We start from the raw sequence: 13,681 nt of genomic DNA on the forward strand, positions 1-13,681 counted from the left end.
AGCTTGGGGGTGGAGCCAAGGAGAGGCAGAAACAGCATGGAGTGGAGAGTGGTATGTGTCTAGCGTGTTACACCTTTCACCAATGTGTCCAGTATTTTTGGAGAAACCACATACAGTAGCAACCCTAGTGCCTAAAAAGTGCCCAACAAAAGCAGCAATTAATGGACATATGGAGAGATTTGCCGTTGGGCTTCTTAAACTAGATTTCCAATGCTAATAAAATCTACCTTAAATTACGTAACCATTAAAATGGTAGAAAACGTGTTACATTGCTGGCAGTTTTAAAATTCCTACAATTCAAATACACGATACTTGGAACTAACCCCTGACAAATCTGAACAGGCCTGTACCGCTGTGCATTTCTTCAATGTATAAACACATATCCTAATCTTTGGTCTTATAATCGTGTGCCCCTAACATACTGTATTTTCCATGTTTGATGCTCTTCCAAAAATCGCCATCATTCTTTGCTAAATAAAGGCATTATTGAAACACCAAATCATTGTTAAGCAACAGGTGGCCGCAGGGGCCTCATCTTCAGCCCAACTGCTGCTCTCTCGCCCGTCCCTTCTCCTCCAGTTCAGAAGTTGCTAGGAAATTACTGCGGTGGATCAGAGCTTCTTCCAAGCGCCTTCCAGATAACTCTCAGCTGTTTTATGACTGCGCACTCATGAATAGTATCCCGCTCCCCTCCTGTGCTAAACAATCGAAACTGATGGTAAAAGTAGGAGTGGGATCGTATTAATAAGCGCACCGGTATTAAGCAGCCAACTGTGCCCTAGGGAGAGAGCGGCAGAGTGAGATTACAGCCCCCCCCCCCTTCCCCCATTTCAGCCAATCACCACCTCTTTCCCCAAACACCCCAATGTTACCCATTCCCTTCCACGTTACTCTTCCCCCTCCATGTCACCCACATGTTGTCCTTTCAGCAGCAGCGTTAAAAGCTGTTTGAAATGAAAACCCTTCTTTGCCAGAGGGATAAATCTTGCGTTTCTCATTCTTGTAATCAGACACAGAAAACTGAACCATCGCTCCATTATTTGCAGTCGATGGATGTCTTCCCAGAATCCTTTGCTATGCTCTTCAAACCAGGGTCTGTCTCGTATGACATGACATGAACTAAATCTGTCAGGGACTAAAGCCAAGCACGTGGCAGCTAAGGGAGAATGAAAAAAAAAAGTATCACTCCATTCAGCTCTGAACCATGATAAATAATTCAAAGAAAAAAACTGCTGCAATACAGAGAATAGAAAAATCTAAAAATAGCACAAGAGCTCGTGACTGAAAAGGAGGGGGATAGAAGAGTGCTGGAAAGGGATTTAGGAAGTGGAATAGGGGTAATTAAGGGATTTCTCTGCTTTACATCGCCATAGATATTGCAATATAGTTCATAGCTTTCAAATAGGATAACGGTTTATAGACGAGACAGGGCCTTGTTGGCATCAATGCATATAGATTCTTATACTTGTACAGCTGAATCATTTGGGGCAGAATTTGACATTTGGTCTCATCTCGGTGCAACCAAATCGCCGCCGAAGGGCCCTTCACGGCAGCCCCTCCCCCGCTGGACACTCGGCAGCCAACCATTTCACAAATAAGGTAAGTTGACTCGAGGGGTTTTGGGGCCAGGGGCAAGGTTAGTATTAGGGGTTAAGATTATGGGTTTTTAGGGAAATGTTAGGGGCTTATGTTGGTGGCGAAATAGCTGGCGCAGCTGTCCCTGCAGCGAGGCTGCGATTTAGTCGCAGCAAAACTACGGCGACCGAATTCGGGGATTCTGTGAAAGATACAAAGAGCACAAAACCTAAAGTCAAGGTGCAAATTAAACAGACGTGGGCCATATCCCTTCACACCATTTCCTGCTTCAATGTGAGATGGGATGGTGCAATGTATCAAACATACACCTCTGTTGTGAACAGGCGGATACAGACATCGACTTCCAAATTACCACAGAAACTGAACACTGTCTCTGAAATATAATCATCTGTCCAAGTCAAGCATTGAATAAACTGCTCCTTTATCAAACAGGTTCTTGCTAAAATTTCGCATGGAACAAAAAAAAAAACCGTACATATACAGTACATACAAGCATAAAGTGAACACCATGCATTCTACTTTCAGAACATGCAAAATAATTAGGGAAAAAGTGACTGCAGAGTCAGCATGAAATACATTTTTTTTTTTTTTTTTTTTTTTAAGTGGCAGGAGAAGAGCCGGCAGACACTTATTGACACGGCTGTATTTCCTACATGAATGGAAAGAAATCCATCTTCCTTTTCTTTTCTAATGGAAATGCTGCAATATGTAATGATATGAATTATTATTACTATGTGCTTTAATCCTCCATCGATATGTCCCTTAGCAAAAATATAATTTGAAGTATCCCTTACTCCTTGCATAGTCTTCTAAACCTAAAACATATGTAACAGGTTTTCCCCCACTCTCACTATTACAGTGTGTGTAGTGCTGGCTCACAGAATCGCTGAAGTTCTGCCGTTGTTAGTGGGGAAGACAGGACAGGCTTTTGGGGTGATGGCTGGTTCTCGCTCACAGGTGTGGCGCCTCCATCTCCAGCAGGCTCCAGTAGCACTGAATGCAAATCCCTGCAGGAGAACTCTCTTTCTCTTACTCCCCCGATTAATTGTAGTCTCAGGCCGGAATATATAAAAAACTGGAATGGCTTTATTCTTCACACAACAGGGTAACAGCATACATGCTACACTTCTCCACCCTCCTCTGGATGGATCCTGGAATCAACCCACGAGGCTTGAGGCCGCAGGGGTCTATCCTCTGCTCTTCCCTCATCCCCTGGTGGAATGAAGGGTAATTGTCCCACTCCCGAGGGAGGGGCTGGAAGGTGGTCAGAGCCCTGACTCCACGCTCTGTAGAACCAGACTTCTAAATTTGGCTGTGCAGCCCTTTATGTTCCCAGAGGGAGGGTCTTAGGTCTGAGCCCCTGGTAGGGCAGAACACAGGCCTAGTCCCACCCCCCACTGTCACTCAAGGGAGCTGCATACTGTAGGGGAAAACCTGGATTAACCCCAACACTGTCTGCGTGGGTACCAGGGCTTATGTGTTGGGCAGGGCAGATCAGTAGCCAAGGAGGATACCTGACTACACATACAAAATAGCGTCCACCATTTTAAGACAAAAACAATTGCTACTTCTATATGAAAACAGAAAAAGAAAATACATGCAGTCTAAAAAAAACAGAGATGAGTGTGTTCGGATTTTTTCCCACACCCGATCATCACTGACCAAAGTATAATGTACTCTGGGGCTCAGATTGGCGTGCTGGGCTCGGAACAAAACTCTGGCAAAACCTCATTTTGGTTTTGTGCTCAGCTCTAATTTTGAAGAATTTCATCCTTCCTAATATATAGCCCTCCCTTGCCGCCATTTGGTTTCAGCGGGAGGGGAAAGGAGGATAGGAGTGAGAGCAGTGAAGGTGCCACCATAGACCAAGGCAAAGGCTAGCAGAGTGACCGACCAAGAGGCACAGAGGGGTTGTCAAGTTTTAGGGTTCCAGTGGAATTATGGTTTAAGTAGAATTGAATTCCCTGAACTCTATTATTTTAATTGTTCCTGATTGCCATGTTGTTATTCACTAATGTAACATTTGAACTCAGGAATCCTCAGAAAATAGACCAGCAGTTGGGTGCCTGGTGTGATAGAACAGCAAGAACATGCAGAGGCTCCAACAGGTCTGTGAGAAAGGTAACCTACCACAAGGGTCAATATCCAGCGAAACATTTCAAGTACATGATTAGGCTTTCGTGTGTGTGGTCTTCAGTGCACAACAGAGGTGAGCTGTCTAGGCATCGCTTAGACAAGCGGTGCGCAAAGTGGGGGGCGCGAGATTTTTCAGGGGGGGTGTGGCATTGCAGGGGCCCCGCGCTCTTCACCCGGCATTTAAATTAAATGCCGGGGGAAGAGCACAGGGCCCCTGCAACGCCCCGCCCCTCCTCCCAAAAAATCTTATTAAATTAAACGCCGGTGATCGCGTGAGGCCCTTGCAACTCTAAACTTACCTTGTCTCTGCCGCATGGTCATGTGACGTCACACGCTTCAAATGACATGCGTCCATCAAGTTCAATCTATGCTACATTTAGACAACAGATACTTTATCCTATATCTATACTTACTTATTGATCCAGAGGAAGGCAAACAAAAAACCCCAGTGTTATTTCATCCAACGATATCTCATAAGGGGAAAAATAAATTCCTTCCCGACTCCAAGAATTGGCAATCGGATGAATCCCTGGATCAATATCCTTCCCGTGTATACTTATTTCGTATATCCCTGTATACCTTTCCTTTCTAAAAAGGATGTCCAACCTTTTTTTGAACAAATTTATTGTATCTGCCATCACAGTCTTCATGGGTAATGAATTCCACATTTTAACTGCCCTTACTGTAAAGAACCCTTTCCTTTGTTGCTTAAGGGATGGACCCCAAGTCATTTGTACTGTCCTTGGGATGAATAGTTCATTTGAAAGTTCCTTGTACTGTCGCCGAATATATTTGTATATAGTTATCATATCCCCTCTTAGGCGCCTCTTTTCTAATGTAAATAAATCTAATTTAGCTAGCCTCTCCTCATAAGATAGGATTGTTCATACCCTTTATTAATTTGGTGGCTCTTCTCTGCACTCTCTAGTTCCAGAATGTATTTTCTAAGGAGTGGTGCCCAAAATTGTACTCCATATTCAAGATGTGGTCTTACTAATGCTTTGTAAATGGGCATAATTATGTTTACTTCCCTTCCATTCATTGCCCGCTTAATGCAAGATAAGATCTTGTTTGCCTTTGCAGCTACTGCATGACTTTGGGCACTATTGCTAAGCCTGCTGTCTACAAGCACTCCTAAATCCTTCTCCATCAAGGATTCCCTTAATGTATCCCCATTTAATGTGTACAGTAAGTCACCTGTTTATTCTTGCATCCCAAATGCATAACCTTACATTTATCTGTATTAAACCTCATCTGCCATTTACCTGCCCAAGTTTCCAGTCTCTCCAAGTCCTTCTCGAGAGAAATTACATCCTGCACGGATTCTATTACCTTACACAATTTAGTATCATCAGCAAAGATGGAGACTTTGCTCCTAATGCCAACCTCAAGGTCATTAATTATTAAGTTAAAAAGCAGGGGTCCCAGTACCGACCCCTAAGGTACTCCACTCACGACTTTAACCCAACCTGAAAAAGTTTCATTTATGAAAACCCTCTGTTGTCTATTCTTCAACCAGTTTTCAATACAGGTGCATACATTATTACTGAGTCCAATTTGCTTTATTTTGTACACTAACCTCGTGTGGAACAGTATCAAAAGCCTTTGCAAAATCTAAGCAGACCACATCAACTGCATTACCCTGGTCTAAATTCCTACTTGCCTCTTCAAAGAAAATACAAAAAAGTAGGAGCGCAGAGAGGACAAGATGTTAGGCAACAATCCACTTTTAATAACACACTTCACATTAACGAACTTACAATCAAGAGCTCCTGCATGTGCGATAGGGCCCCCACACCCATCCGACGCTGCCACTACACAGACCTCCTCACGATACACCGCGGATCACTGCCGGATACAGGAACCGGAAGCGAACCCAGTGAATGACTGGAGGATAGGCGGGCTGTCTCGCGAGAGTGCACAGCTTAGCTGGGGCAGAGTACTCAATGCGTAAAAAGACCATCTAGGTTAGGGATTCCTCTAACCAACAGGTATCACACCCTGGATTGGACGTGTGAACCTTGCAAAACCTCTACGCGTTTCGCGCTGATGAAGCGCTAATTAGCATAACATCTTGTCCTCTCTGTGCTCCTACTTTCTTGTATTTTTTGGATGGTAATTGCCCGGCTGATCACCGGAGAGCGGAGGAGCTACGGGAAGAAGAAGTCAAGGGAGGGAACAGATGAGCGCAGCCTCTTCAAAAAAACAAATAAGGTTAGTTTGGCATTATATATACTTCATAAATCCATGCTGACTATTACTAATGATTTTGTTTCCCATTAGGTATTCCTGAATATTATCCTGTATTAAATCTTCAAGTAGTTTCCCTACTATTGAAGTCAGGCTTACAGGTCTGTAATTCCCCGGTTGTGATCTAGCTCCCTTTTTAAATATAGGCACCACATCTGCTTTACGCCAATCTTGTGGTACTGAGCCTGTGGAGTCCTTGAATATTAAACGTAATGGTTTGGCTATTACTGAACTTAACTCCTTGAGAACTCATGGATGTATACCATCGGCACCAGGTGCCTTATTTACTTTAATTTTTTCAAGCCACTTATGAACTTCCTCAGTTAACCAATTGTTCATTAATATGGAGGTTGTGCCTTCCTCCCTGTGGCACTACTATTGAAATTGATTCTTCCCTGGTAAACACAGAGGCAAAGAATTTGTTTAAGACCTCTGCTTTTTCCTTATCTCCAATAATCTGCCTGCCCATCTCACACTGATAGGGTCCTATATTTTATTTTCTAATTTTTTGTTATTAAGGTAAATTAAAGATCTTTTTAGGGTTGATCTTACTTTCTATTGTAAACCTTTTTTCATTGTCCATTTTTGCTCATTTGATTGCCCTTTTGCAACTTTTGTTACATTCCTTATCCTGATACAATGGTGATATCAGCATCATATGATGTCGGATATAGAATATGATATTATGCCTCCGTTCCTTATCCATTAGTGTTTTGTCTTTTAAGGTAGTGATACCCCCATCTGACAGGTCTGAACTGTACCCGTGCACTTCTATATGTCTATAGAATTAAATCATTATATCAGTAAACCAGTTGCACTGAATCCTTCCCCTAAGTTTACTTGTTCGGAACTTGTCAAAGTGTATAGGTGATCAGAATGGGATATACCACCGCACCATCTAACCCATCTCCTACTCTCCATATTTTTATTTCAACTACCAGTTAAAATAATTTCCAGTTGTGTGAACTGTTAACACCCTTGTCTGTTGGCTTATATAATCATTTTAAATAAAAAGGTACTAGAAGGAGATAGAACCGCCTGACCCATTTATGCTACTAGCATATAGATCATGTATTATTTTTCCTAAATATATTGTAAATGACAAATGCTTAAATAAGAAGCAAACAGCTCAAGATTACATGACGTTGTGCTTTTTATCATAACATTCCCAGTTTCCCCAGTAATTCAAAACGCGCGTCAAACATTTGAATCAAAACACTAGGTGAAGTGCACAATCCTACTGAGCCACTGTTCTCTTGTGCCTTTATTAACGCACAAATAATATCACATCACACAGCTTTGAAACACTAAAAAAAATTAAAAAAAATCTTTGTTAGATCTGTGAAATACAATTTGTTATATAAATGATGATCGGATGATGGTACATAAAGGTGTGGGATAATGAGTAGCAACAATCAATTATTGCCATGCAAATTTTTGGGCAAACAACCTAAAACTCAAACACTGTCTTCACGTGCGTGTTGCACAAAGCGTGTTGCACAAAGCATGTCCAAAACGTTTCCACATTTATGAAAATTAACGTTATTAATGGTCCTTAAAACATACCACTCCAGTTTCCACTCAAATTTGCAGATTCAGATCGTCACGAAAACTTCCAGATGTCAGACCATGTGTGCATCAAACTGCAGAACTGAAAAACAGATTGATTGAATGTGTAGATTGATCCAGAGATATACAATATATAATGATTTAGATCCGTTGTGCCTTATGCTTGAAGTGCATATATAGCCTATTACATGTCCACTGCCCAAGGTGTTAATTGCAAATATTAATTATTATAGTTTTATCAATATATGCTGTGTAAATTATAAATCCTACCCCAAAATGTTCATTGTCAAATTTGTTTGGTGGGGAAAGAGTAAGGTAAATGATTGCTTCCTGTGTCAGACATATGCCCCAGTCACCACATACAAGTGAGAGCAGGATGAGCAAAAGCTATTGCTGAAATAGAAGCCAACCACTCATTTCACTGAAAAGTATAAAAAAAAAAACCCCGAAGAAAGGTTTACCAATGTGTGTGCTTGGTAAAGGCCCTGACTTTCGGTGTACAAACTGGTGTACAACACTGGAAGAATTACATAGGCTAAATACATTATAAAATATTAGCAAACGTTAAACATGCCAAGAGCCCAGGTATACATTACAGAATCAGACTTCCTCTATCATTGCTCCTTCAAGCAGCCCACAAAAACATCTTTTAGCACCAGCTACATCTGCTACAGTGGCTGACCCATTTCTAGCATGCAGCTTGCACTCTGTAGTGTGATAATTGCAAATCTCAAAATAGTTTAGCGGTTTCACTGGTTTGTGTGCTCTCTCCTACTGTAGCACTTCCATTCTCCAGCTATTCAGAGATCAGCTCAGCATGGTACCATACATTTAAAAGCGAGGTCAAGAAAAGGGACAGAAGATATATTTAGTGTAAAATATATTAAACCTTTTAGAGTCAGAGGGCCTGCAGCACACTACACTATATTGTTAAAGCTTTTCAGGCACTAAAAATGCTCTTGAAGTAAGGGTCACTTCTTTCGATCATCACATTGAGATATGCTAGGGTTGCCAGGTGGCTACTCCAAAAATACAGGACACAATGGTGAAAGGTGCAACGCACTCGAGAAAGTCATTTTTTCTAAATTTCACTCCAAGTTTACACCATTTCATATTCTATTTCGTAAAAAAAATCTGCCGACTGAGCACCCTCCCCAGAATTTTTTTACGCAAAAGAATATGAAATGATGCATACGATCAGCACCAACTCTAATACCATCCTAAAGCCCCATCACTAGCTTTAAATATTTGGGCATAAAGGTTTGACTCCCATTTAACATTTGGGTTGCACATTGATACCCGGACATCCAAAACCTATGGCAAACTGGGTTTACTTTATAGGAACAAATCCTTGCTAAGCCAACTGCTCAAAGCGCATCGCACAGCAGATGCCGATGCCAATTATAGACTATGGGGACATAGTATATGGCAGTGGTGTGCAAAGTTTTCTTCCTGCTCCCCCTGCCGCCTCTCCCTCCCCCTTCGTGGCTCCAACGTCAAATAGATGTCACATTGATATGGCAACGTGACGTCAAGTGACCCCGCGGTGTCATTTGGCATGTCGCTGGAAGGTGACGCTACAGAGGCCTCACGTGATCCCCAGCATTTCATTTAAATGCCATCAGGGAAGCGTGTGGCCTCTATAAGCGCTATGTCTCTCTCCCTCCCCTCCCCCCCCCCCCCACCCAGAAAGTCTCGCCGCCCCTCCCCCCCCCAGCGGGCACGCCCCCCACTTTGCGCACCCCTGATATATGAAACAGCACCCCAAAAACCTTCGCAAACAAGATACCCTCTACAACTCAATATGCCACTTCGTCCTCTTATGTAACTACAATACACATCACTACGAAATGCTCAAAGAGTTAGATTAGCCATCACTTGAATCTAGGCGCTATCCTGTCTTGCCTTCAAATAATTTTTGGGCAAGTTACCCACCTACAGTATCTGAACAAACGCCTCACCCCTAACACATGCAGAACTTATCACCTGAGAACTGATGCCAAAAGACTGTTCACAGTCCCAAGGTTCATCATGGAATCCAGCTGCTCCAACTTCTGTTACCGTGCACCTCACAACTGGAACTATCTACCGGAAGCTCTCAAAGCCACCACCAGTCTAAGTTCATTCAAAACTAATGCGGTCTCACATTTTAATCTGGTCTGTAACGGTTATACACTTGACACAAATATTCTCTTTAACTGTTCATGCAATTTCTTTATATACAATGTATAACCCTGCTCATTTAATGTAACCATGTATTTGTGATCATAACTGTGCCCAGGACATACTTGAAAGGAAAGGTAATTCAATGCATTAAGTCCTGGTAAAACAATTGATAAATAAATACATTTATAAATAACACACCTGCAGTCATACTCACCCCACCTCCCTTATCCCTCTCATTCTCATCCGGTCCCCCTCTCCTTCCCCTCCACAGGACATTCACAGAAACACACACTCCCGACAGAACAAATACACAGACATACAGACACAGTCTGTTTGTGTCCGAGAGGGGGTCTTTGTCTGTCTGTCTCTGTGTATTTGTTGTCGTGTGTGTCTCTGTGAGTTTGTGTCACACACACACACACACACACACACACACACACACACACACACACACACTATTTCCTCCGCCTTGACCCCAGCAACAGGCTCCTGACACCTCCTCCTGAGCAATGCCGTCAATCAAGATGGAGGAAACAGCACACTCCCCCTAGCAATAGCACTGCTCTCTCCCTGCTTAGGGAAAGCCCGCAGCCCCCAAGCCGGTCAGGTCACTATGTTCAGAGAGGTAATACCGGTATACACATACATGTCCAGTATTACCTCATTTTTTACTGGACAGTGTCCAAATACAGGACAGTCTGGTTCAATACCGGACACCTGGCAACCCGTGTCAGATGTCACGTGGCACTCATAGGGCTGTATGTCCAGGAATCCATACAGCCATACTACTGGATTCACCATTACTATGCAGAAAGCATCCTTCCCCCAATTCAGCAACGGTGGTGGGGAAAGAAAACAAGGGTACAAGGTAAACGCTTACCCTGTTTCACCGAGAGGGTGGCATTTTTTCAGGTAGCATCTTGTAGTTTAACCGTTATGTACAGATTGAGGGGAAGAAACCCCTTGCCACAGAACAGTTTATGCTGCTCAACAGATTAAGCAAATTAATGATTGTCTGTGTGTGTGGGGGTATGTGATATTAAAAAAATTCCTACAATAACAAATGTATTGTGATAACGATATCACAATAAATATCTGTTCAAATGGAAAGGAATACATCATTAACAGTTTTTCATTTAGAATGTGTTTTCAGAATAGATGTTAAAAATAATTTGAAAGGTTTTAGCATGCAATGTCAATTAAATATATTTTTAAATAAGCTATATTTTAAATTAAAACACCCTCACACACACCATCTTGTCCCTGAAATTTCCGGGATGGAAGTAGCAGGGAGATCCTCGGGGAAATGAGGGGTGCCACTATCCACAAGGAGCAGGGGATGGAAGGATCCCTTTTACATTGGCAGCTCTGCCTTCTTTGAAGCTACTCTCTCATATTGAATGTCATTATGAGCTGTCCCTAAAAACATGACTCACTGATGTCGCGGAAATAAAGATTCAATCTTTTATTTTTTAATATCGCAATATGAGAGAACATTTAGGAGCGTAAGGGCCGTAAGCTTAATATAACGTAATTTTAGATGCTTACAAAATGTTGAAATATCATTTCAAGTTTTTAAATGCATGTATAAAATCAGTACCATATAGACTTACATTACCGGAACATACAAATTAGTTTTAGTGTGATAATCTTCACTTGCTAATTTTATACTGGTTGCTTGGGCAGCTGAGAGTCCAGTTCAGCAGATCTTGGTAGTTTGAGTGACACATTTTGCATGTCCATTCACCTACAGTATTATGAGGCTACCTCAAAGTATTTCCCCCAATACATATGTACTCTGAGACCTACAGCTGAAATCCGACCAACCACCCACTTAGGGACAAATTTTGACACCATGGCCCAGCGTGGGCACTGTTCAGTTAATTTAGGCCTATGTATTTCTGTAACCTTGCAAACATTCAGCAGCAAATCCCCTCTCCCCACCCCCCACCCAACCTATACTTGTTTATGTACGTATCTTGCCTAGCCCCCCAATCCCCCTCCCCCAAACATATCCTGCACTTTATTTTCTATAGCGTTAAAACATTTTTTCCTAGTATCTAGCTTCTGAGGTTACCATGGTATCTGTAGACTGCACTTGGCTCTGTGGAGACTTCCAGTTTCACCTCCCGGAAACTTAAAATATGCTCATATCACCCGAATAAAGCATTGTAGTTTCAACAAACACTCCACTTAAAAGGGCAAGAATAGAAATATGATAGAAATATGCAGTGAAAAACAGATTTCTGATCTGTTCTCATTGAATAAAAAAAAAAAAACACAATTAAAAAAAAACCTCAGTGCAGAGTATTCGGTCAGCTTTCTGTCGTATGCATGGCCCAACACTGCCTCCCAACTTACTCTATAATTCAAGGGAGCGCAAACTTTTAGTGCTGCGCCCCCCTGTCTCTCACACCGCCCCCCGCATACCTTCATCCGCGTCAGATGACGCAGCGGGGTCATGTGATGTCATGTGACCCGCGGCGTCATTTGACGCGCATGACATCACTTCACATGGCACCGCGGCATCATTTGACGCTGCGTTGTCAATTGCAACGCAGCACAGCCAGCTGAATCCCGGTAAGTAAACAGTTGCAGAGGCCTCTGCAACTACCCGTGCCCCCCCCAACACAATCTCCCGCCCCCTGGAGGTTGCTCCCCCCACTTTGCGCACCACTGCTGTAATTCATCATAAATTATTCACAATTTCTATCAACACGCAGAATAAGATTGTAAAAACACACATGGGTGGACAAGACAAGAGCGCAACAGAGCAAGAGAAAGGAGACAACCAGTCGTAATTAGTGATTAGTATTTACTGGGTAAAAGAAGGATCTACTGGATTTAGCGATTCACCATCTTCCTTTAGGGGAGTGTAAGTAAGATTGTTTTAAATTTAAAAAAAATGTTTAATCATTTTTTTTTGTACACACACACACACCACACACACCACACACACCACACACACCACACACACCACACACACCACACACACCACACACACACCACACACACACACACACCACACACCACACACACACCACACACACCACACACACCACACACACCACACACACCACACACACACCACACACACCACACACACACGAAAAGATGAATTTCTTCATCTTCGCCACTGTCTGTCGGCTCCCTTTTCCCTGCCGTGCGCGTCACATCTATAGAAAGGCTGACTAACGTCAGCCAACTAGAAATCTGTGCGTGCGCACGGCGTAGCACCAGCCCGCCACTATAAAACGGCCCTTAGATGCCTACTTGGAGCAAAACAGTTCTTGATCGAGGTACCACTGCATATCAAGCCTTTCGTGTTACTTCCAAAAACATGTGTCAGAACAAAGTGAGAGTCCGATATTACTTAATGGGTACTCAGCCGAGTGGAAGATAAGATGCATCACCAGGCAAGATGTACGGGGGCTGCTTTTATAACACCAAATACAAATCCTTTGCACTAGTCTATAGTTCTGCTAATCAAGCAATAATTATTTCACAACCAGAGTCTCCTATCAAAACAAACTGTTTAAAATCGACTGTACGGGCGTCCTTAGTCATCCGACAGAATCCGTTACACCAAACCGTGTGTGGATTGCGAATCCAATGGTAATCCGTGTCCCGTCAGTGTTGGATAATCCGTTCCGACGTTGGATAATACTTTATGACACGTTTGATAATCCGTTCGGCGAAAAATTTAAAAACGACGAATACCAAGGATACCTGTATTTCTTTGGGGTGGGAGTAAAACCTGCCGGACAGAACGCAAAAGAAACAAGAAAAAATCACAATATACATCTTCAACTACGAGAAATGTATTGTAGAAAGATTTCCCTTGGTAATGATCTAATTTATTATTATTTCGTCCAGAATTACTGAAGCCAGGTACCCAAGTTCAATGCTGAAGCATGGTAATGGGCAATCCGAGGGCTATACACCTCATGTGTTGTTAAAATGC

The 13,681-nt window shown here is 42.6% G+C and overlaps 1 protein-coding gene across 9 annotated transcripts in view; it reads right to left on the reverse strand.

Moving 5' to 3' along the window:
• Positions 1 to 13,681, reverse strand: part of R3HDM2 (R3H domain containing 2) — a 165,578-nt gene that overhangs the window by 101,437 nt on the left and 50,460 nt on the right. For 8 of the 9 annotated variants that reach the window (XM_075591512.1, XM_075591507.1, XM_075591509.1 and 5 more), the window contains one exon: positions 7,549 to 7,633. The exons of the other annotated variant lie outside the window; for it this stretch is intronic. The gene's annotated coding sequence lies outside the window, so the exon portion shown is untranslated. The remainder of the gene's footprint in view (positions 1 to 7,548; positions 7,634 to 13,681) is intronic. 9 annotated transcript variants of the gene reach the window in all.

Source organism: Ascaphus truei, chromosome 3, assembly GCF_040206685.1.
Source record: "Ascaphus truei isolate aAscTru1 chromosome 3, aAscTru1.hap1, whole genome shotgun sequence".
NCBI lineage: Eukaryota > Metazoa > Chordata > Amphibia > Anura > Ascaphidae > Ascaphus > Ascaphus truei.